The 25,028-nt window shown below is 42.1% G+C and overlaps 1 protein-coding gene and 1 non-coding gene across 2 annotated transcripts in view; both read left to right on the plus strand.

The window, feature by feature from the left end:
• Positions 1-25,028, plus strand: part of Clvs1 (clavesin 1) — a 126,596-nt gene that overhangs the window by 79,259 nt on the left and 22,309 nt on the right. The window lies entirely within an intron of this gene.
• On the plus strand, positions 10,924-10,996 carry Trnak-cuu. Its single transcript has one exon. It is a non-coding gene; the product is annotated as a tRNA-Lys (tRNA).

Raw genomic sequence — 25,028 nt, forward strand, 5'->3', positions numbered from 1 at the left:
AGGTGCCCAGTCACCAAGGGATGGCTTCAGGATGCAGGCAGTATACAGGAGAATCAGGATATAGATGGCAGCATGCAGCAGAATCAGGATGTAGATGGAAGCATGCAGCAGAATCAGGATGTAGATGGAAGCATGCAGCAGAATCAGGATGTAGATGGCAGCATGCAGCAGAATCAGGATGCAAATGGCAGCGTGCTACAGAAACAGGATGTAGGTGGCAGCATGCAGCAGAATCGGGGTGTAGGCAGCATGCAGCAGAATCAGGATGCAGATGGCAGCGTGCAGCAGAATCAGGATACAGATGGCAGCATGCAGCAGAATCAAGATGTAGGCAGCATGCATCAGAATCAGGATGCAGACAGCAGCATGCAAAAGAATCAGGATGTAGGCAGCATGCAGCAGAATCAGGGTGTAGGCAGCATGCGGCAGAACAGGGATGTAACAGAAGTTCTCAGAATCCTGAGGTGCTTGGCAAACACCTGCAGAGGGCATGTGGTCCCTACCATGTGAAAGACACTTAACAGCCTGTGTAGAGCATGTCTAGACATTCAAGAGGGGTGCTCATTCCCCTCATACATACAAGAGGTGTCATTCCCTTCAAAGCCTGTGACACTTGTAACTTCCCCTCCTCAGGAAAGAACGCCTTCAAAGAGCAAATTGTTCTTTCTAAAAAGAACTCTCAGTCTCCTGAAAACATATATGCTGGTACTTGAAACCATAATTAATAATGCTTAATATTTAGCACTAGTGTTTAAGTGTATTGTGTTATAGTTAAGATTTATTACACCAATATAAAACCTAAATGTTCATATAATTAAAATATCTATTTTCAGTCTATAAAAGTGACATTTGAAATTGGAATAAAATCTCTTGGGTTCTTTATTTTTTTTTCTGCTGGTTTATCTTGCCCAACTTTGATATGATAGTTTTTGTTTTATCTTATGATATTTTATTGTGTTGTATTTTGGGTTATCTCTTAGAAGCCTGTTCTTTTCTAATGAAAGACAGAAAGGAACTGGATCCAGAGGGGAGGGAAGGTGGAGAGAACTGGGAGGGGGAGAGGGAGAAATATAACAAACTGTATTCAGATTATATTATACAAGAAAAGAATCGATATTTAATTAAAAGAGGAAGATTACCACTCTTGGGAGAAATAATCTTCCCCAGGGAAAAATCACACTGATTGGTTATCAAATTTCAAATGGTCAGCCCTGAAACCATACATACAGGTAACACACAGAGGGAGCAGGGTGTGTGTATGTATGTGTAACAATAATTAATGACACAATAATAGACCATAAATTTGAAAGAGAACAAGGAGTGTACATGTGAGTCCTTAGAGGGAGTAAAGGGAAGGGGTGGAATGATGTAATTATATTATGATCTTAGAAACAAAAGGAGTAAAAATAAATGTAACAAAAGTAAAATAAAAGAAAGAAAATAAATTGTAACAAAGTAACTAAAGAGAAATTTCATTGCCAATGACAAAAGTCTTGTACAATTGCCTTAGTTAGGATTTCTTTTGCTGTGAAGAGACACCATGACCATGGCAACCCTTATAAATGAAAACATTTAACTGGGGGCTGACTTAGAGGTTTAGTGCATGGTCATCATGGTGGCTGCCATGGTAACACACAGGTTGACATGGTGATGGAGGAGCCAAGAGTTCTACACTTGGATTCACAGGCAGCAGGAAGAGAGATACTGGGCCTGGCTTGAGCATTTGAAACTTCAAAGAATACCCCCAGTGACACACTTCCTCCAGTGAGACCACACTTCCTGATAGTGCCACTTCCTAGTGACCAAGCATTCAAATGTATAAGCCTATGGGAGCCATTCCTATTCAAACCACCACAATAATTTGCTTTTAAATCAAGTTACTAGAAATTATTGAAGAAAAATAGATTCAGTTTGGACAATCCCTATAGTTCCTCAAGAAAGAAATTGCATGTTGAATAAATAAGTCTTCTCATTTTAATATAAAATGTAAATTTAAAATTAATGTAAATGTTAAATTTAAAAGTAAGTCTTCCAATGTACATTGGAATTTTAAAAAAGTAATAAAATCATATAAGAAAACTGTATTTTTATTCAGATTTTAAAGAGTTTAAAATTGCTATAAATGGGTCCGGGAGCCAGGAAATGTGGGTCTGTGGTTAAGAGTATTTGTTCTTGCATAGGACCCCAGTTTAGTTTTTAGCACTCATATAATGTCTCACAGTTACCCTTGCCTACAGTTTCAGGGAAATTGTTACCCTTTTCTGGCCTCCACAGATACTACATGCACATGGTACACATAGGTACATGTAGGCCAAACCACAGATGCACAGAAAATGAAATAAAAGCCTGAAAATAATTTTTAAATTGCTGTTCAGTAGAAGAGAGTGATCATCAAACACGGAAGGGTGAAGTGGCTATTTTTTTTTGTCAGTCTGTGTATGTAAAAAAATCCCAACAGATAGGTCTAATGTAAGCCTTCATCCATGGATTTATTCACAGAATATATATTTGTTAACGATTTTTTTATTTGCTAGATTTTGTGTCAAAACTACCCCATTTTCTTCGGGACCTAATTTTCCACTGATTCAGGCTAAAAGTATCACTGCAGCCTTCCTGTGGACCAGATACTACTTCAGGCACAAGAGTATTCAGGATAGCAAAGCAAACACGGCCCCTGGCCTTCTGGAGTGCACAGAGGTGAGGAAAAGAGGGACAGCACTTGATGAGGACTTCAGTGGATGGAGACAACCACTCAGAGAGTCGCTTGGTTCTGTCAGGAAGACAAATCAAGAGCATGGGAGGAGGCTGTAGCTGTATAGCTCAAATATGAGCTCAAACTTAAAGGACAAGGTGAAGGACGATGTTTAAAGAGCCAGGGCAGAGGTTTCCAAGCAAGGGCAGCTACGGATGCTAAGATGTTTTGAGAGGATTGTTGAAGAAGACCCAACTTCAAAGACAAGAGGTAGGCTGGAGAGCTGGCTGTGGGGTTAAAAGCGCTGACTGCTCTACCAGAGGACCTTGGCTCAATTCCCAGCATGCATAAGGTGGCCAACAACCATCTGTCTTTCCAGTTCTAAGGCATCCGATGCCCTTTCCTGGCCTTTGAGGTCACTGCATGTATGTGGTACACAGACATCCAAAACGCCCATACACATAAAAATGAAAAATAAATAAATCTTGGAAAAGAAAAAAGAGACACACTGGGCAGTGGTGGTCTTTAATCCCAGCCCTTGGGAGGCAGAGAGAGGAGGGGCTACACGGAAAAACCCAGCCTGAAAAAAAAAAACAAAGCAAAGATAGAGACAAGTGGAAGCTCCCCTCTTCTCCAACTCTGCACCTCACCAGTTTCACCTCTGCGTGTTAGCTTCGCCCAAAGTTAGAATCTAACCTACTTTCTTCCAACCTAGAAACTGACCACTGGGAAGGAGACTGGCTTCAGCTGGCCTACAGCCTCTTACTCATAGACTTCATCTATATTACAGCTGTTATTTCATCTATATTACAGTTCCAAAATGCTTACATATTCTGAAAACAGTAACAGGTTGCCAGTCATTGTTTTTAATTGAGGAGGCTTGGAATATCAGTGGCAGCAAGGGAACCCTGACGTCCCTCATCCAGGGAGACCCATTGCTTCAATCACTCTTGGTTGGCAGCTGCTCCTGTATTTGGGTCTTTTTGGGGAGCTCGATGGTTGTGACCTATGGAGTAGAACCCTGGGTGCATTAACAAAGGCTGGCGTCTTAGAGACAGGCACCTAGAGAAGAGGCAGACTTTATGCTATAGATAGAACACCCCAAACCCTCGGGGTACTCAACAGCATGGTCACTTATTGCCTGCCTCAAGTCCAAGGATGAAATACATCAGATTGGAAAGACCCAGTGAGAACAGACCGAAAGTGAAAAGATGACGTAATTTATACAGAAGAGTTCTGGGTGTTTTGACTTCCTTAACCAGGACTACCCTACAAATGATTAAAATCAGACACACTTCAGTGTGATGCACCTGGTATTTTTAAAAGATTACCCATTCACAGTGCATGTAAGTGAGAACAGCATACACAGATGTTCAGCAAAGCATTTCTTCTTCTTGCCATCCCTCATTCCCACCAGGGTAGGTTGCTGCTAGGTTTGTCCTTGTTTTGTTTTAGAATGTTACACAACAGGGATTCATATTCTTTCTTTTATAGTTATTTAAGTGTTTGGCCTGCATGTATGTAGGTGTGCCATGTGGATGCCTGGTGCTTATAGAGGTCAGCAGAAAAACCAGATTCTCTAGAGCTAGAACTGCAGTCACAAACGGCTATGAGCAACCATATGGACGCTAAACCTAGGTCCACAGCAAGAGCAAGTGTACTCTTAACATGGAGTCATTGCTCCAATCTCAGAAGTACACATTCTTATACAGGATGTATTCTTGTATTGTCAAGGCATAGTTCCCTCTTTGTGGTTCTACCATGAACAATTGTAGCACATCTTTTCTGTTATCCAGATGCAGAAAACCCCTGCATTCATTTACACACTCATGGGGCCCACTATGTGGACACCGCTGCCTGTTAAACATAATCCTGCACATATTAGAGATATGTTCTAATTCTAAGATTTTGAAATGCAAAGTCCAGTGTGGCTGTGAATGAGGTTGTGCATTGGAACGACCATATCTGCAAGAGAAGGTTTTTAAAGAGGTATTTTTGTATAAACTAAAACTCGTTTCTCTGTAATCAGGGTTGCTACATGGGAGTGTCCCACAGCGTCCTCCACTGGCGACAGCGCCTGGGAACACTCACTCTCCAGTGGATACTTCCTCCCACTTTCAGGGTTTTGACAATCTCATTGATCGGAAAGCCTCAATGAGATTTTACTTTGTAGTTTTCTAATCGTGACCGATATGAAGCATCTTTTCATATGTCTAAGTGAGATTTGTATTTTTATTCTACTCCATTCCTATTCCTTCTTTTTATCATTATGGTTTCTTCTCATAGTGGTTTGTGCTGGGGAGATTAGCTTTCTATGATATAAATAACACATACCTCTTGCATCTTGCTTAAACATCTTCGATATTTTACCCATAGATCATTTCCCTCTTTCTCTTGTCTTTATTGGGGGTGTTTATCAATTTTATATGGCCTCTGGATTTTTTCTTCTAAAATTTGATAACTTTTATTTAATTTAACTTGTATTTTCCTTGAGCCAGGATACTAATATGTATCCAGGTTTGTCTCAAGCTTACGATCCACTTGTCTCAGACTCCCGAGTATTGTAATTACATGCATGTTTCAGCATAGTTGACCTAAATGTCAATCTTTCATTCTACTGTGCCAAGGGGAGTGTCTTTGTGTGCTTGTTTCCTAGAAGGCAGACTATGATTCCAACACGATTTTTGGAGAGCTATATTTTGCCTCTTCTGATTACACTTCCGTCTTCATTAAATACCACATATACCCGAGTCTATTCCTGCAGAGATACCACACTGTTTTAATAATTGAGACTTAAAAATAGGTTTTACATCCAATCGCTCGGGTTCCTTTGAATAATTCTACACAGTATAAATTTATCTGCTGTGAGCAGAAATAGAGCTGATTTCCCAAAGCCAAATGCATGGTTTCTGAGGTCAGAGTCACACAGCATCCATGAGAGCGACCTTCCCCTTTCATTTATATTCCCTTCAAACCCACAGCCCTCTCCACCTCACTGGTCTCATTAAACCTGCTACTTACGGGGATGGTACCCTGCTTCTGCCTCCCTCCATTGTGCTTCCCAGGCTCTCACAGACCTCTAGACACAAAGAGCATTTTATCTACACCCCACACTACTGAGTGCAAATTCTAAATGTTTTTCTAGGGAACAAATGTTCATTAATTTTTAATAGAGTCATCATGGAAATATATGAGCCCAACAATGTATGCAGACCAATTTTTTAAATGAATAAGGAATAAAAGGAACATGGGTGAGACTCTTGAGTTTGTTTCTTAGCTTTCAGAAAAGCATTGTCTGCATCCTGTCTCCTAATTAGCTTTATCCCATGCTCCTGCCACCTTCAGGCTGGAAGGACAGGTGATCCCCAGCAGTAGAGAGACTAGAGGGAATCAGTTCCCTCACTTGAAAGGCTCAGAGAACATCTCAGAAGAGAAGGTAGGGAGAATCTAAGAGCTGGAGGATATGGTGACAGAGTCTGTGAAATGCTGCTTGCTGGGTATGGCATGGCTAACACACTCAGGAACACACAGCATCCGTTACCTGTGCAAAACCTGCATACTATCCAGTTGGGTAAGGCTTCAGTGTAGATGGGAGAGGTGCTCTCCAGGCTGTACCCCTTTCTAAGGAGGTACTGGTGATTGATAGCCTCTGAGAAGGTGGTAGGTTTCCCATCCTCAAGTGCATGGCCCCACACTAAGACTGGAATTGGGGAGAAGGACATCTTGGGTGGGATATCGGGGAGGGTTAGAGGAATTAACTGAATCTTGATATAATTACAGTTCATTGCAAACAGGAGTGAAATTACTAAAATTAAGAAAAATGGGGTTTTAAAAATAGAGGAATGAGAAGGAGAGTTTGGAGTGGGGGGGGGGAACTGTTGTCCCAGAACTAACATTGGAGTCATTCTTAAGTACATCTGGCATTGATATTTTTGCTTGTGGTTCTAAAGGAAGATAGACCTGCTACTTAGGTAGTCACGGGTCTCAGAAGTTGGGACTCCATGCAATTCCCATTATTAGAAATCTAATTTCTCCATCCTCAGCCCCTCCATAATGGAGGTGCCCTCTCCTTTCTGTCCTCAGTTAACAACGGTCAAGAAGTGGTTGGTGCCCCTGAGTTTGAAACTACCCAGTGTCTGAGACAGAAGATACAAATACAAGACCCACTGTTATCTTCTTGCACCAAAGCGTCAGATGCAGATCCTTACTGTTGACGTTAGCATCACCTTTGTCCCCGATTATGACACTCCAAATATGTGGGCGCGTGTCGTGTGAGCAGCACTGGGAAAACAGACTCGGGTACCAGGGAAGATGAACCCCAAGACAGGCAAGGAGGGTGGGATGCTGAGGGTCTAGGGTGGAACGGAAGTTTCTTTCCCTTTCAAGAGCTTCAGGGCTCTCTCACTTCGCCTGTCAACGCCATGCTCCTACCAGACTGGTTCCCAATTCTCTCTTTGCTCTGCTGTCTGGAAGGACCAGCTAACTCTGCTGTCCTCGCCCTCAGCCCGGCGGAAACTGTCCTAACATCGGAGCTGCCGTGTGCTCTCTCCTGCACCCGTGCACACATGTGTGTTCTGACGTGCGTTCGCCTCATACTGATGTCTCACACTGTCGTGCACTCTCTCTCACACACACTCGGATTCCCACTCCCACACCCGTGCCTCTTTGGTTCACTCGCCCCACGTGGGCACACTCTGCTCCTCTCCCACTCCTGTGGGCTGGTATGGCGGCACTCCCCACTGACCCTCCCTTCACACGCATTTCCACAGTGGCGCACCCCTGCGCTCTTGCTCCGTCTCCTCCCACGTACTGACCCTACGCCACACTGCTCCTCATCATGACTTGTTCCCATTCCTCGCTCAGTCATCCATCCTTCACGTTCACTTTCTTCTGCTTCTGTCTGCACGTCCCTGAACCCATACTCTTTACTATTTCACAGATTTTGCTTGCTAGCAATTCTTTGGTGACAAAGCAAAGGCAGGGACCTCTGTGTGGCCCCCACACTAGCCTGGCCCTGTGCACACAGGCACTTGTTAGGAAACCCCCAGCACTGAGGGATGCGAACAACTCCTTATCTCTTTATTTTGCGGTAATAACTTGGAGCTGGAACCTTACCTAGTAACACATGGTAAATCTATAAGAAGAGAAATGACCCCCGTGAGGTTTTCATCTGCCTTTTTAATAACATTGGGCTCAGCTGTCTGAAGGCATAAAGCTTTGTTCAAAATATCCAAATAGCCCAGCACTCCAGTCTCTCTTCATGGTCATCAAAATGTCGATAGGAGCAGAGTCCCGGAATGACAGACATCAGCAGAATCCCAGGGACCCCAAAGGCCGTCAGCACTCCATGTGTGCTGTGTCTGCAACCTGCAGTTCCTTCTCCAGACTGTGAAATACGTCTGAACAGTGCCCTCCTGCTCAAGGAGGTGAATCACGTGCACTGTAATTATGAGGGAAACCCACAGCAAGGAGTCCCAAATACCACGCAAGGTGAGCCATTGTGTATGGAGGGAAATATCTTCTCTATCTTCGTTGATTTCACCCTGACTTTAGTTTATACATAAATATGTGCTATCAAAAGAGTGTGAAGGCTTCTGAGCTAAAATTCTGATGCCCACTCAGCAGAGCCTGGTGGATCACCGGCATCACTCCCCAAGTTCAGGGCCAGGCACTGTGTTCTGTGTGCAGGATGAGAAAGACTTCTAGGCAGCACTTGCTCAGGATAGAGAGGAGCCCCACCAACATGTAGGCAAGGGAGCATACACCTGAAGGACAAGGTCATGGAATCTGTAAGAGGAGAAGGAAAGAAGTGACCACCGTCTCATTTTTGCCACGATGCACAGTTATTTCCTGAATCTACATATAGAATTTGAGAGTAACACATTTGTTTATGGTAAGGACATTATATATGATTGGTTTTTCTTCTGTATGATACTGCTGGCTTCCTAAAAAGTGCTACTTATACAAGATGGATGGATGGGTGGATAGAACAATAGATGAATGGATGGATGGATAGATGGATGGATGGATAGATGGATGGATGGACGGATGGATGGAAGGATGGATGGATCTTTTTCAGTCATAGAACAAACACCAAAAACAAAAGTGAAGGAAATGCTGATTTTTTTTCTTCACCCCCTAAATCATCAGTCACTAGAATTTAAGACCTTTATTCCTCTCCATTTTTGCTGTTTTGCAAAATAAGAATTATTTATGTGGGACAGTCTCCCACATGCTATATCTCCATGAAAAAGAATGGACCTACCACATGAAGACTGTAGTGTACACAATTTCTCTCTAAGAGTGCAAGAGCAGAAAAGAAGCAATTCAAATGACCCTTGAGTCTGGCCTTTGCACACTGCTTCAACTGTAATTATTTTGCGTTTCTTCAATAATCTACCAAATTATAATTATGTACATGAGGCTTTCAGATGAAATTCAGTTTTGTGAGGTAGAGAGTTCCATTAGCCAAAATCCAGTGGTTTGGGGGGAAACAGAATGGGTGTTTGGCACAGCAGAATGGAGTGGTTAAAAGACTACCATGGACTGTGGAAGCTGCACCCCACTGTGCGGCAGAGCAGGTGCGTCTGAGCAATGACGACAATGCAGAATGAGGTCGGAGAGCAGTGGGAAAGCACACCTGGCGTACAGAGCATGTGAGCGATGCGGGCGGAATGCAAAGCCAGCAAGTGGTAAGAAGCGATTGGACGGTGGAGAGAAAGGACAGCTTGGGTGGCAGGTGCCTCAGGCATGGGATGAGATGGAGAAGCATGACGTATCGACACACTTGAAAAGATGCGGCTGAAGCTGGAGACAGCTCCATACCCAGATTCCCCCTGTGCACCTATGTACACTGTGTTCTGAGGAATGCATCTCAATTATTTAGGCTCTAGTTTTATGAAGATTTTCGTGTCTTCATGTGTGATTCCAAGCAGAAATTGAAACATGAAATTCAAAGCTTGGGTTTAGCATTAGTTATTGAACTTTATGGTTTTTGAGTGAGCTTGTCCCGGTTGCCTGAATTATTCTGCTTACTCACTGTCTCAATGCCAGGTGTGTGCTCACTTCTCTAGCCACTGTGAGTCAGAGTCTCTGGAAGCTCCCCTCTCTTCTAAGAATCTTCTACGGGAGAAATGGAAAAAACTTCAGTCCACAAATTAATTATTGCTAATATCAAACATGAAAATCTACACTCCAAAGAAAATTTAGATAGAAAAATATCCTAAGGCTTTATCCAATTAAGTACCCAAGACTTTCAATTCATGCCTAGAATTAGTCACCCTTAATCTAGTTCCTTATGACAGAGCTGAATACCTAAGGGCCATTCTACAAGAGAGAGTCAGGAACTGTCTGTTAGTGGGTGTCTGAATTCAGAAGGAAACGGCGCAAAAACACCCAGGACCACACTGCAGCCCGTCTTCGTGATGGCTGACATCACACCCAAAGCCTGACATGAATGGCTCAGTCAAAAATGTCTACGTCTTCAGTGCTGGAGGGTTGTATTTTACTTTGTCAAATGTCTGAAATCCCACCAAGTTGTCCTATGCTTTTACTACAGAAAGCAAGCCTGTGTTGCTGGCAAAAATCTCACCATCTTCCCAATATTCAAAAGGCCAACTGAGAGACTCACAGCCAGACATTGTCTAGGGATTTTCTGGCATAGCATCTTCACTCTAGATGCTTCCATACTCCATATTTTGAAAAATGACTGCATATCTACCAATCTGTAGATGACACAATTAATGTCCAAAGAACCCAAGGTGAACTTCTAAATTAGAGTTTCTAAGACCTATTTTCTGTTCCCCTGACATTTGCTTCATACATACACTGGCTTGATAAGGCAGGCAGCGATGAACTTATCTGTAATTTCTACAAGTCAGGAACCTTAAAATGCATGTTATTGTTTTCTAATATCTTTCTCCATTTTACATCTTTATTGTTCATGCATGCATGCTCACAGACACATGCATGTACACGTGTATGTGTAGATACACATGACGGAGGAAAAGAATCTTTACAAGTTGTCTTCTGACTTCTGCATGTGCACACACAAAACAGAAAGTAAAAGAGGAAGAAAGATTATCTTTCGAGCATGTCATGCACTTTGTCCATATTCACCCCACCCCTTCCTCCTTCTGCTCCTTCTTCCAGACAATCTTGTTTCTGCCTTCATGTTATGCTGTAAATTGTTGAAGGAGTGGCAGGGCTGCGTTCTGGCCGCCCTGGCTCCTGCCCGGCTAGCTCAGTCGGTAGAGCATGAGACTCTTAATCTCAGGGTCGTGGGTTCGAGCCCCACGTTGGGCGCCAGATGAAGGCGTAAGTCATAAACAATGCCACACCAGTTTGGAATTATGATTAATAGGGTGGTATTTATTTAAAGGGGAAAAAAACTTACAGATAACCGTCCCAGACAACAGCCCTCTGCACAATCAGGAAGAAGTCTAGTCTCCGGAACAGGAGCAGGAAGCAAAGAGAGCGAGAAGGGAAGTAGCCTCTTTTTTAAAGGAGAGAGACCACGCCCCAATGGGCTGGTATCTCAGCCGCTATTGGCTGGAGGAGCGGAAGGACCTCCCGCAACAACACCAAATGACTTTGTGTATCTGTATAAAATCTAATCTCTACAAATTAGTAATAATATGTGATATTTCTGAGTTTGGATTATATTGTTTAATATGATGATCTCCCTTCTCTACTGACATAATTTCATAAAATCCCAGTCTGTATGCATGCCACGTTTTCTTTAGTCGTGCATCTGCTGCTGAAAACCCATGCTGATCCCACAGTTAGTTACTATGAATGATAAGGCAATAACCATAGATGCGCAGGTATCTGTGGTATGTTGGTTTAGAATCCTTCAGCTGCCTATCCAGGAGTGGCACAGCTGGATCATATGGCACTGGCAGTTCTATTTTTAGTTTTTTTTAAAACCTTCTACGCTGTTTTCCATAGTGTTTGTGCTAATTTACATACTCACCAACAGTAGAATTCTGCTTTCTGGGAATCTTTGACAGCATTTGTCCTTATTTGGTTCTGTGACAATACTAGTTCTGACTGGGTGGGATAACTCTCAATGCAATTTTAGTTTGTTTTTCCCAAATTGGCTAAAGATCTTAAACATTTTCTTCACAAGTTTATTAACCATTTATATTTCATCTTTCATGAAAAGCCCATTTATTGATTAAGGTGTTTGGGGAGTGTTTTTCAGGCTTTTTTTTTTTAGTTCTTTCAATAGTCTAGATATTAATCCTCTGCTATATGTATAGCTACCAAAGATTTTTTTTCTTCAATAGTAGGCTGTGTCTTCACTCAATTGTTTCCTTTGCTGTCTGGGGAATTTTTATTTAGTATAATCGCATTTATCAATTGGGGTTATATTTCCTGAGCTACTAGAGCCCTTTCCAGAAAGTCTATATCTATATCCATACCCTAAGGTATTTCCCCTAACAGATCCAGGTCTTATAATAATGATTCTTGATCCATATTTAACTGATTTTTATGCTGAGCAAGAGATAAGGCTCGAGTTTCATTTTGTTCCTTGTGGATGAAATCTTCCCAGCACGATCTGATGAAAAGGTTGTAAACACACAACATGTGTTTGATTTCCTTTGTCAAAACCAGGTGGTGGTAGTTGAGTGCTTTAATCTCCAGCTTCTTAAGCCATGGACTGTGACCCCTACAGAATGGAGTGTGGGAATTGCAAACATTTGGCAGTGGTAACAGACTTCTGAATGACCAGTGACCAGAAGTTAACTCACAATCAAGCATGCATTGAATGGAGCTTTTTGCAGTGCACACCTGTGGTGCGTGTGCGACTCCAGCACAGCTTTGATTCCAAGCTCACATGAGCCCTTTGCACTGTGGCAGCAGAGAGCCCATGCAACATCAGGACCACTGCCAAAAGCAGTGTGACTCTGATTAGATACAAGTGTTTGTGGAGAATTCCGGTGCTTTACTATGCACACGAAGGGTTCTGCATTTACTGAATCATAGCCTTTTTTCAAGACAGGGTTTCTCTGTGGTTTTGGAGCCTGTCCTGGAACTAGCTCTTGTAGACCAGGCTGGTCTCGAACTCACCAGAGATCCGCCTGCCTCTGCCTCCCGAGTGCTGGGATTAAAGGCGTGCGCCACCACCGCCCGGCTGAATCATAGCCTTTTAATTGCAGAAAACAATTTAAATATTTTTCTGATAGCATTCTTCAGCCTATAAATATCAGAATTTTATGTCTTTGGATTGTATTGTATTACAATTTGATGTTTTCCAAACTAATTTTGGCTTAGGATTAGGATAGAATTTCCAACAGTTTCTTAAACGTCCCTGAACGTGCTTCTGCCCCTTTGCTCCGCATATTATGTGGAGAAGCACTCTTGGATCAATGATACAATAAAATTATCAGTCAATAGGGTGAACATCTTCTATGCCCTGCAATATAAACATTCAGCCAAGATTTAAATTTTTATGCAAATATAGCCCAACATCTTCTTCTCATTAGTATGTAAATTTTCTTTCTTTTATAAAACAGTATATTTGCATCAAAGCAAAGAATTGTTTTGAAATCCTTTTTTGATTTACAGTTAGCGCTTGTCTCATTTGTTACCTATTTGCGATGCCTGCGTACTCTAGGTCACATGATAACTCAGATGAGCAGGGACAGGAACGGGAAGGTTTGAGAGGACTGCTGATTCTATTTTTGACCACTGTCACGCTGGTTTCTCACAACAGATCAGCAGTGTAACTGTGAATCTTGTTCTGTGGTGTCTCGTCTCAGCAGGGCTCTCTTTGTTCAGGGTTGTTGGACTGTGTGAGCCCTTTTGTACTTCCACGTGACTTTGAGGATTGCTCTGCCTAGTGGGGGAAGGAAGTCCTTGGGATTTTATTGAGGATTGCACTGAATCTCTGGATCACTTTTGGTAACAGTCACCTTGATAATATTTACTGTGCCCGTCCATGAGTACAGGAGGCCTGTCCATCGTCTGGTGTCTTCTTCAATTTCTTTATTTCGTGTTAGAACAGTTTCACTGCAGAGGTCTTTTACTTCCCTGTCAGGTTTACTCAGAGAATGTCTTGTTGCTTCATTTATTTGAAGCAAATATACATAGGATTATTTTCCTGATCTCTTTCTCAGCGTGTTCCTTATTGCTATATCATAAAGTATCTATTTTCTTCTCCTGTTTTGGCATATACGGTATGCACACATGGGTATGTGTGTTCAATTGTATACGGGTACTTGCGTGTGTACAGATGTCCATGAATATGTGCTCACATGGCTGTGAAGGCCAGAGGTTGATGATAGTTTTCCCACATTCATTCTCTCCCTTACTCTCTGAGGCCAGGTCTCTCAGCTGAGACCAAAGCTCACTAATCTGGTTTTTCTGCCTCGCCAGCTTGCTCCAGGGATGTCTCTGCACCTTTTGAGTGATGGAACTGCAGGCAAGTCAACAAACCCTTTTTTCCACATGTGGGAAGAGATCAGAACTCCCATCATCATGCTTGCAAAGCAGAGGCTTTGTTTTTTGTTTAGTGGTACAGTGTTGAGAATCTGTGTGTGTGTGTGTGTGTGTGTGTGTGTGTATGTTATATATATATATATATATATATATATATATATATATGTATATATATATATATACATATATTCTGCAAACAAGAATATTTTTATTTCTTCCTTTCCTGTTTGTATTTCTATTGTACCGAGTAAGAATGAGGACCATGGATGTCTTTATCTCATTCCTAATATTAGCAGAGATGCCTTTAGTTTACCCATTTCTGTTGACTGTAAGTTGACCATATATAACCTTCTCTATGGTTAATTCTGGTCCAGCTAGTCACTGACTCTGCCCCCTGATTCAAAGGAGTGTCACAGTGTAATCAAATACCCTGCAACAACAAGTAATAATTATTATTTTAAGAATGATGTTTTAATACTCATTAACTTTCCTATTCAATGCCCAGAAATGTATGTACCTTAGTACAGGAATATTGTCTTATCTGCAAAATAGAAATTAAAAACCAACATCCAATACAGTGTTGGTTTTGTCCATTTATTTAAACTGTTGGTGTTCTGAGAAATGTTCTTTGAAGTACGGAAAACGTCTAGATTCTGGACTGCTGCCTGGCTTTGCCTCCCGTGGTGTGCCCCAGTCAGATATTCCAGCTCAACTGTGCAGTAAGAGCTGTAACCACTCAACATGCCTCTGGTTAACTGACAACAAATATAACGGGGGAGAGTGGCCTGTTTGGGGCTGTGAGGGGATGTTCAAAGCGCACTCCATGGAATAAAGACCTAAATAAAGTGGTACCACAAGAGCTCAGCCTCTCCTCTCAGAGTCTGTGAGGTCTTCCAAAAGTATCTGGAATGATGCCTGCACTGAATACAGGGTCTTTCCTAACCTAGTCATGACACCCTATCACCTTAAACAATCCTGGCCTCCCTCAGTTTGTGTCAGGGGAGCACAAACCATCTCCATGCACACAGCAGGTGAAGCCAACTCCAGAGGGTCAGATTCCAGCAGAACAGGAGGCCTGATGAGTCCCAGTTCAAACCATCAGCATGTGTTTTCTCCTCTGGAAGCAACAGGACACACTGCTTCTCTCTTCATCCTGTAGTTAACTGAGGAGACAGCCTGCTGTCACCCTCTCTGCTGTGGTCGTAGCCCTCTGACAGGGGAGTGGGAGACTTGGGTAAACTTGGTAGACGGTCATACTGTGCTCCCCTCCGCTGGCAGCGTGCTTATTAAAAACTCCAGCTCAGTCTCGAAAAAGCCCCAGCTTCACTGGAGATAGCCAAATATTGAAAGATGGCTGTCCTTACTTTGAAGTTTTTATTTTGAGGAAGACAGGACTGCTGAAGATCTAAACCAGAGCCTCAAGTATACAAAGCACATGTTCTACCAGTGAGCTACACCTGCAGCCCACACCTGAATGCCCAAAGCACACACTCTGCCACCAATGTACATCTGTCGTTCACACTCCAGTATCCAAGGCACACACTCTACTGCCAACCGACACCTTCAGCCCACAATCCAGTATCCAAGGTACCGACCCTACCACTAAGCTACACCTTCAGGCCACAGGAATAATTTCTTTTTCTTTCTTACTCACAGAGATCCTTTCTTAGCTGAGAAATGCCGTGGCTATATGAGTCTGCCTCCCTTCTGGCTAGAGGAAAACTGAACTGAACGCTGGATGAAAGGAGGCAGAGGCCGAGAGAAGCCAGGTAGCCCCACTGGAGATGATGCTGGAACTTTTTCCAGTAAGCCACAGCCTTGTGGCAATACACAGATTAATAGAAATAGGTTAAATTAATATGTAAGAGTTAGCCAATAAGAAGCTAGAACTAATGGGCCAAGCAGTGATTTAAATAATATGGTTTCTCTGTGATTATTTTGGGACCAAGAAGCCAGAACAACCAAGCGGCCCTCCTCCAACATATAGTGAGTCCAAAGATTGTATGGGGAAAAAAAGGAGCCAGACTATTGCTCTGTAGCCCTGACTGGACTCAAGTTTCCAGAACTGAACAATGTCTTTAAAACCCCTTTTCAGTTGTCAGCGGTGGCTTCTTAGCCCTTTCCACGGCAGACCGCCACCTGGTGGTGAACGCCCACTTTGGCACAAGCCCCGTGCTGCAGGAATTGCTGGTAGCTTCTGCTGATTCTCAACCGCCCTCATTGCAGTTACAAAACTATGCGGTGAGTTTTACATCAAAGTGTTTTGCCTAGCGCTGGTCCTGCCGCTTCCCTGCACCCACCCTCCGGTGGCACCCACCTGCTTCCCTACTGCCCCACTCTCTGTGGAATCTGGAACTAGGGACTCACGTCACTATTAGATAAGGTAATAGTGACTCACAGACTCATCAGAGGGTCTCCGTACCTTAACTTTAGCAATAACGTATTAAGTACATTCTTAAAGCCAGGCCATAGAGAACACAAGCTGATTCGCAGGGTATTTTAAAGTAACGACACTCATTAGCTTACTAAAACAAGCTATGACTTTCATATTTTTCTAGGGCAGGACAAACATAGAAACGGTCTAAAGGGACTTTTCCAGAAGGCATCCACTTTCATTTTTGCACCTAATTACAAAATGTTGTCCATACAGTGTTATGTAATTGTGCCTGAAATTATTTATTCGTTGAGGGAATGATTGCTAATTCAGTGTGCCCTAAATCAGAGCAGTGACACTTTCAAACAGTAAGTGAATAATTTGGGGTTGGGCATCCACTTGGTGATGAATCACCTGCCTATCACCTGCAAGACTTTGGAATGCATCCACATCAACACACACACACACACACACCCAACACAATACACACCACATACACAGACACACACACCACACTACATACCACACACACCTCACACACATAATACACCATATATCTCTCACACACACATGCACACACACACCACACTAAATGGAGACTGTTCTTTCATTTCCCAGCCAATCAGACCCAAATAATCACACAGAAGCTATACTAATTACAACACTGTTTGGCCTAATAGCTTAGTCTTCTTATTGGCTAGCTCTTACATCTTAAATTAACCCATTTCTATTAATCTATGTATTGCCACAAGGCTCATGGTTTACTGGTAAGGTTCCCCGGTATCTGTCTCAGAAGCTACATGGTGCCCTGACTCCACATACTCTCTCTATATATAGCTTCCATCCTGGCTATATTTTGACCTTCTATAGACCAAAGCAACTTTATTCATCAACCAATAAAAGCAACACACATACTGAAGGACATCCCACATCACACACACACACACACACACACATGCCACACACCAAACACACACTAGACACACACATATACCACACACACATACACACCACACATCAGCACATGCCACAATACACCACATACAGATGTGTACACATACCATACACACACACAGGTACATACCACACACATGCACATCTGTACAGTTTTAAGCTGTCTGAAAACTATCTGTCCTTCCAGGTCCATAAAATGAGCATTTTTGTAACACATGCAGATTTCATATAGGTTCTTAGTCTATTAGCAATTCAACACACACACGCATGCATGCATGTACATTCACACTAATCAAAACAAAAATCTTATTTCTATCAGATAAGTATGAACTGAACTGAGATAAAAATGTAAAGGAGTGAATATCAAGGCATTTGCTAATTTCCAAATACTGGAATAACAATTTTGTGTGTGTAGCAAAGGTATCTAACTTATCCAGAGATATGAAATGAAATCACTGATCAGTGCCATATAATATTATGTGAGCCTCTAGAACAGATCATTTGGTTTTATTTCTGCACTCTCTCCCTTCCCCTCTCTTCTCTCCATCTCTTGCTAATTCTCCTTCTCTCTCATCACACACACACACACACACACACACACACACACACACACACACACACACACACTGCATCAAGCTGCCCAACACAATGTATTCCACAATAGACCCCCTTGTTGAGCTCTTGATTTTGACTGGGAAGCACCACTAGGGATCATTTCTGGCTCCCACTTTCCCCACAGACAGACCTTTCACCCACTTTCCCAGCCTGACATCATTGCTTTCACCTTTGGCTCTCAGTGAACGCACTGATTTCAGAAAGGTCTCGCACTCATCTGTGGGGCAGAGTCCACAGCATGTTGAGCCTGTGAGGAAGCACCCCCCTTGTTGAACGGCTACACTTTGGCATAGCACATTAAAACAAAGGCTGACCCCATGTTTCCTGTTCCACATTCCTGTCAACAGAGAACACAGACTCGCACAAATGTCATAGATTGGAGCGATTTCTGCGGATAAGTTATTGTTCCTGTAGAAGCTATTTGCTGACACATGGCAGTGGCCTCTCTATTACTAAACAATAGTGTGGACAGAGTTGCTTTTAATTATTTACATAACTATATATGTTCCCTTAAATCCACTAGTGCATGGATGTCACACACAGCACGTAGACCCTTGTCTCCCTTTTCTTCTTGTGATTTTCCCCATCAAATGATCACCTCTCACGGGAGTCATGGCCACATGATCTTTATAATATCACAGAATTCAGTGGGTCTCGTGGGATTAACAGAAGCTCAGCACTTTCTGCACATTATCGGTGATTCTGACAAAATTTGGGTGTTCTTTAATTGGGACTATTCACACAAAGGAAACGAACATAGACCATTAAGATGATATCTTTTACGAAATGCAAATGTAATTATCTATTTCTCCTTGCTGTGACTTTTCTATCCACATGGATATTTAAAAGGGAGTTTGGAAATGACTGCTTTTATGTGGGCAGCCACTCCAGCCAGTTTGAATCCACTTACCTTAGCTGGCTCAACTCCACAAACTAGTCAATTGTGCTGGTACAACACAACATCAATTCCTTTAGGTTGTGCAGGGACCGGTCCTCAGCTCCTCACTGTATCATCCACCTGCCTCCAGCTAGGATTCCCTGTCGAGAAAGAAGTATTGGCTATAAAACAATGTTAAATTTGCACAAAGACTGAAGAGGGGAGCGTGTAAGATCGACATCTCAAGACAATTTCTCCTTATTTAGGAAAAGTTCTAAGATCTGGGGTGGTGGCACCTGCCATGGCTCTTTCTTAATTTCTTACTATCACCTTCTCATGGCTAGATTTGGGACACTGAGCTGGTCAACCTTCATCGCTCACTCTAGGGGAAAGGACAAGTGAGGGGTCCTTTGTTTTATATTTTTTTGCTTTTTGTTTGTTTTTAGATGAAGGGAAAGTGTATTTTAACCAAATGTACCTTATTGGGTTAAATGGTACTGCCATTTTAATATTTACAGATGTTAAAAACAGTTTTTTATTTTTATACGTTTTTGTAGTTGGAGGTTTCTCTCCCACCCTGAGTTCCTGAATAAACACTCAGAAGCTTATATTAATTACAAAAGTTTGGCTGATGGCTCAGTCTTATTACTGGGTAGCTCTTTCATTTAAATTAACCCTTATTTCTTATCTATGCTTTGCCATATGGTTTCTGGCTTGTTACCTCATTTTCTACATCTTGCACTCTTGGCAGCCTGGATGGAATTTCCAAGACTCTACCTTCATTTTCCTGTATCTCTGTTTGGGTTTCCCTCCTGGTTCTATCCTGCCTTGCAATAGGCCAAAGAAGCTTTATTTATCAACCAATGAAGGCAGCACATATTCACAGCATACATAAAGACATCCCACAGCATTTTTTATTTCTAAGGTTATAGTAATATAATTCAAACCTCCAAATCTTTACATAGTCTCCTCCCCTCTCCTTCAAATTCATGGCCTCTTTTTTTCACTAATTGCTATTGCACACATATGTGTACATGCCTATGTATATACATATATATTTCTAAATATAACCTGTTCAGTCTATATAATGTTACTCTTATGCATGTTTTTAGGACTGACCATTTGGCACTGGAAAATTAACTGGTGTGTTCTTCTCTGTGGAAGGCCACTTATCACACTTCCAGTTGCTTATAGTTGTTTGTGCAGGGTTCAGGTCTTATGAGATTTTCCCCATCTATTTTGGCTATGGGCACTTACGTAGGTGAGACTTTTTGGGTGTAGCTTCTTGTAGTTTCTTGGAGACACAATCTTACAGCAAAACGTCTGGTCCTCTGGCTCTTACAATCTTTCTTTCCCTTCTTCCATAATATTTCTTATGCTTTGGGGGTAGGGATATTTTGTATATACATCCATTGTAAATACAGCTCTGCATTTTGATTGGCGGTGGTTTTTCATACTGGTCTCCATCTGTTATAAAGGGAAGTTTCCTTGGGAAGGGAGGCAGGCTTGACTTACATAAGGAAAAATATTTACATTCATACCCCGAGTTCTCAAAATTCCATGGTTATTGGATCCTTACAGCACATGTCCTTTTAGACACTGCACAGTCCAAATGCTGTGTCTGCTTCCTCATTTTCTGGGGCACGCAGGCTTGTGAGTGTCAGCTGCCTACCAGTCTCAGGCTTGTGAGTATCAGCTGCTTCCCCACCCCAGGCTGAAGAAGTGTGCACTGCATGCTGCCCGGGGAACTGATAGCGTTCTACACCACATGTGTAAGAAGTCACTCTGCCTGGAAAGGACTTCTATCTCTCTTCACTGCAAACATGAAGATTTGTATTCAAGATGAACCCATTTCCACAGTTCCTTTATAAACTCTGCCTTGGTTTTCCATCTGAGAGATGAAAGTCTTAGTATGGTAGCAAATGGATCTGAGTAACCTAGTGATAGTTTCAGCCTTTCCCAGACTCCATTCTTCAACCAGGGATGGCATTGGTTCTCAGGAAACATAGAAAAAGTACAAGGATGGAGAAAACAGCCCAGCAGTTAAGACAGGGTACTACTCTATCCAAGAACTGAGCTCAGTTCCCAGCACCCAGGCTTGACAGCTCACTACTCCAGGATGACCTAAGAACTCTGGCTTCTGAGGGCACATGCATTCACCTGCACATACCCACTTATAGACACACCCAGGCACATAATTAAAGCAAAAGAAATGGTTCATAAAGGGGAAATACAGAAAATATAAAAATATTAATCGGGTTTCTCAATAATTGCATGTTGGGTAAAAGACCAAATGAAACAAACAATAGCCTGCCTCCGGTTCTTGGATGGTTAAACATCTCCAGCTCCAAGTTACAGGGCCCTTGCTCATTTACATGCTGGCCTTCTGTTTAAATGGCTTTCACAATGCAAAAGAATAAAATTTACCTTGAGTCCAAGGTCGTTGCTATCATTGGATTACAATATCAATCCCCTTGCTTTCAATAATAGAGCTAACTTATTGCACTGAGCACAATAAACTCTACTTTGGGTTTGTGGGGCATAAGGTATCTTGTTGAGACTGTCAACAGTGACTTTATTTTAAATAACTTCACTGCTGTGTGATTCATACTCAATGATATACATCTCTTTTAAATGCACGGATCTGTGGACTTTAGTATTTTCACAGAATTGTACAATTATTGACACCACATAATTTTCTAATATTTTTCTCATCTCAGTGAAGAACTCTTTCCCCATTAATATTCCCAGCACAGCACCACTTTCTTGCCCAGAATAGTTACATTACAACTAGGGAAAACGTTAAATGCAAGGATTGAGAAATTCGTAATTAGAGTAGACAGTGGACAATTAGAGTGTGGTTCTTTATTGCCCCCAAACCATGTGCTCCATAAATATCTAATGGGTGATGTTTGGAGAGCTAAGCGAAGGAGCACAGACATCTGCCTATGAGATGTGCTCAAAGTGCATAGCTGTAAAATCAGGTATAGCACCATTTTTGCATGAAGGTCATTACAAGGTACTAAAATGTCATCATCTGCTATCTCTGACCCTCAAGAACCATGGGCAAACTTTCATAGAGATGTGCAACTAGGACTGTGACTCTTCCAGGTTCACTCAGATAGAATTTGGCTCCCACAGCAGGGACCACAGGTTATCTACAGTGTTTTCTCCACTCTGTCTCACATTCTGGCTCTGTTCTATTACTGAGACTGACCTGAGTATGTCACTGGCTACCTTTCCTTATTCTTACACCCATATGCCCATCAGGTGGTACACAGCATCACTTAAACCCACATGATCATCAGGTGGTCCACAGCATCACATACATCAATACACCCATCAGGTGGTCTACAGCATCAGTTACACCCACATGTGGTCCACAGCATCACTTACACCCTTACGCCCATCAGGTGGTCCACAGCATCACTTATACCCATACACCCATCAGGTGGTCCACAGCATTACTTACACCCATACACCCATCAGGTGATCCACAGCATCACCATAGCATACTCCTAATATTTCTTCTACTGTTTGTTTCTGTCAGATGTATTCTTAGATGTAAGAAAGGTTTTTCTGGTAGATAATTCTGATGGTCCATGATTATGGATTCCAGCTCATGCTTGTTTTGTACTTTGCTGTATATGGACTTCTATTGTTTGATAACAATGTCTCATATTATATTGTCTTCCCAAAATATAGTGTTTGTTCCATAAGAATAGACACCTCATGGGCTGGGAACGTAGCTCAGCATCTATGTTGAAAAGTTCTTGCCTAAGGCCTTACACTTGGTCCCCAGAACTGCAAGAAAGAAAACAAGAGACCACAAAGCTACTATTAGATGTTTTATCTCTGTCTGTGTGAGCATATCTTAGCCCGACTCACTATAGTATGTTCCTAGGCCATAAAAGCATAATGGAACAAGTTGATTGGGCTAATATAGTTGACAGGTAGGAAGTTAGGGTATGAACCATCCTTTTCTACTAATCTGACTTCTTCCAGTTCTCTGGCTCTTACAATCGTTCTCCCCAGTCTTCCAAGATGGTACCTTTGGTGCAGGACTTGTGTTTTAGATGTATCCCTTGGGACTGGGTTGCCCAGAATCAGTTGCTCGCTCTCTGTGCATTGACCAGTTGTGGTTTTCTGTGATGGGCCCTGTCTGTTTCAAAAAGAAGCTTCTTCTGTGAGGGTTGGAAGCTACACTTATCTGTGGGTATAATGAAAAGTATTTAGAATACAGTTAGGAATTGTACCGATATTGCCCAATATTTATATGAGTGAGAGAATTTTTCTGATACCTCAGGTGATGCCCCATAATTCACAGCTAGGTCTCCTTTCTGAGACAGCCAATATCAAAATAACTTAGTTTTATGAATTTGAATGCATTGAATCCTAGACTGGGGAAGTCCACTGAAAATTAAGGGAATGAAGAGAGGATTTTTTAAAGTGTTGACAGTATCAGTTGTGTTCTGAGATATATGTTTTGTATGTTTTTGTAATAGAACAAATAAATATTCATTCACAACAATGAATAAAATGTTACCATAGAATGAATTATTTTCTTAAAAAAGGATGACAATGGTGTAGCATATAGAGTAAGGTCAAAAGGATGCAGGAAACCCTCTCTGAGTCATTTCTAGTAAGTAATGGGTTTTTCATTTCCTCAGCAAGTCCATCATGAAGGGCGTGTGGCTTAATGTAGCAGACACGAGTGATGTGTATAAGAAAGACCTCTTCCCTTCCAGATATACCCTAATGATGTCACAAAGCAGGAGTGTGCGTGTGTGTGTGTGTGTGTGTGTGTGAGTGTGTGTGTGAGTGTGTGTATATGTATGATAATTTTGTAAAGAATTTTTAAAAGATAATAGCAAGAGCCAGGCAGAGGTGGCACACACCTTTAATCCCAGCACTCGGGAGGCAGAGGCAGGCAGATCTCTTGTGAGTTCAAGGTTGACCTGGTTTACAAGAGTTAGTTCCAGGATAGGCTCTAAAGCTACAAAGGAACCCTGTCTTGAAAAACAAAAAAGGCAATAACATGTTCTGAAAGAACCAATTAGCAATAGAATAGCTTAATGATACAACTTTCAACAAATTCAATATTCAGTATAAAATATAAAGCACTTATGAGAATTTGTGAAACTAATAAAAACCAGAAAAGCCATAATGCCCAGGGTATATTATAAGAGTGGTGGTACATTTTCCTTAATGAACAAATACCTAATTCTATTAGTAATAATTGTCTCTCCCTTAGTTGTTGGGTTTCCCAAGATTCGCATAGTTAAAAGCACGAACACTGGAATTCAGGATGTAATGAGTCATACGGGCGAGCTGTTATTTTCTCTCTCATTTCTAACATATTTGGCTCTATTTGCTTATGTCAATAGATGTTGCTCTTTCTATGGAAGAAGATGTATTCAAGTGTTTACATGGTTGACACACACAATTGTGCTTTTTATGTTGCTCGGAGTGAGTGTTAGATGTAATAGCATGTAAAGATGTATTAGTCTGGTGCTCAATGCACAACATCCAAATAATTCACGTGTGTGACTGTGTATGTGCATGACTATGTGTGCAAGTGTGTGCTGTGTGGGTCTGCACGTGTGTGTTTGTGTGTGTGAGTGTGTATGTGTGAGGATGTATTGTGTGGGTATGTATGAGTGTGCATGTGTGTGAGTGTGTATTGTGCGAGTGTGTGTGCATGTGCGTGCAGGCACACCTAGCTCTCTGCATACCTAGAGACCAGAGGCTGATGCCAGATGTGTTCCTCTGTTGCTCTTCACCTTGTTGCTGGGATCCCCCACTGACCGTGGTTCTGACTGTTTTGTCTAGACTGGCCAGAGAACCTCAGGGATCAACTCTCTACCTATCTCTTCCTACAGCTGGGAATACAGATCAGCTTTTTCCTGGGTGCTGGGGATCCTAACCGAGGTCTTCATTCTTATGCAGCAAGTACTTTCCCCGCTGAGCCACTTTCCCTTCTGAAGGCGTAAGTCACAAACAATGCCACAGCAGTTTGGAATTATGATTAATAGGGTAGTATTTATTTAAAGGGGAAAAAACTTACAGAT

Source organism: Microtus ochrogaster, linkage group LG5 (genome assembly GCF_000317375.1).
Source record: "Microtus ochrogaster isolate Prairie Vole_2 linkage group LG5, MicOch1.0, whole genome shotgun sequence".
Classification (NCBI taxonomy): Eukaryota; Metazoa; Chordata; class Mammalia; order Rodentia; family Cricetidae; genus Microtus; species Microtus ochrogaster.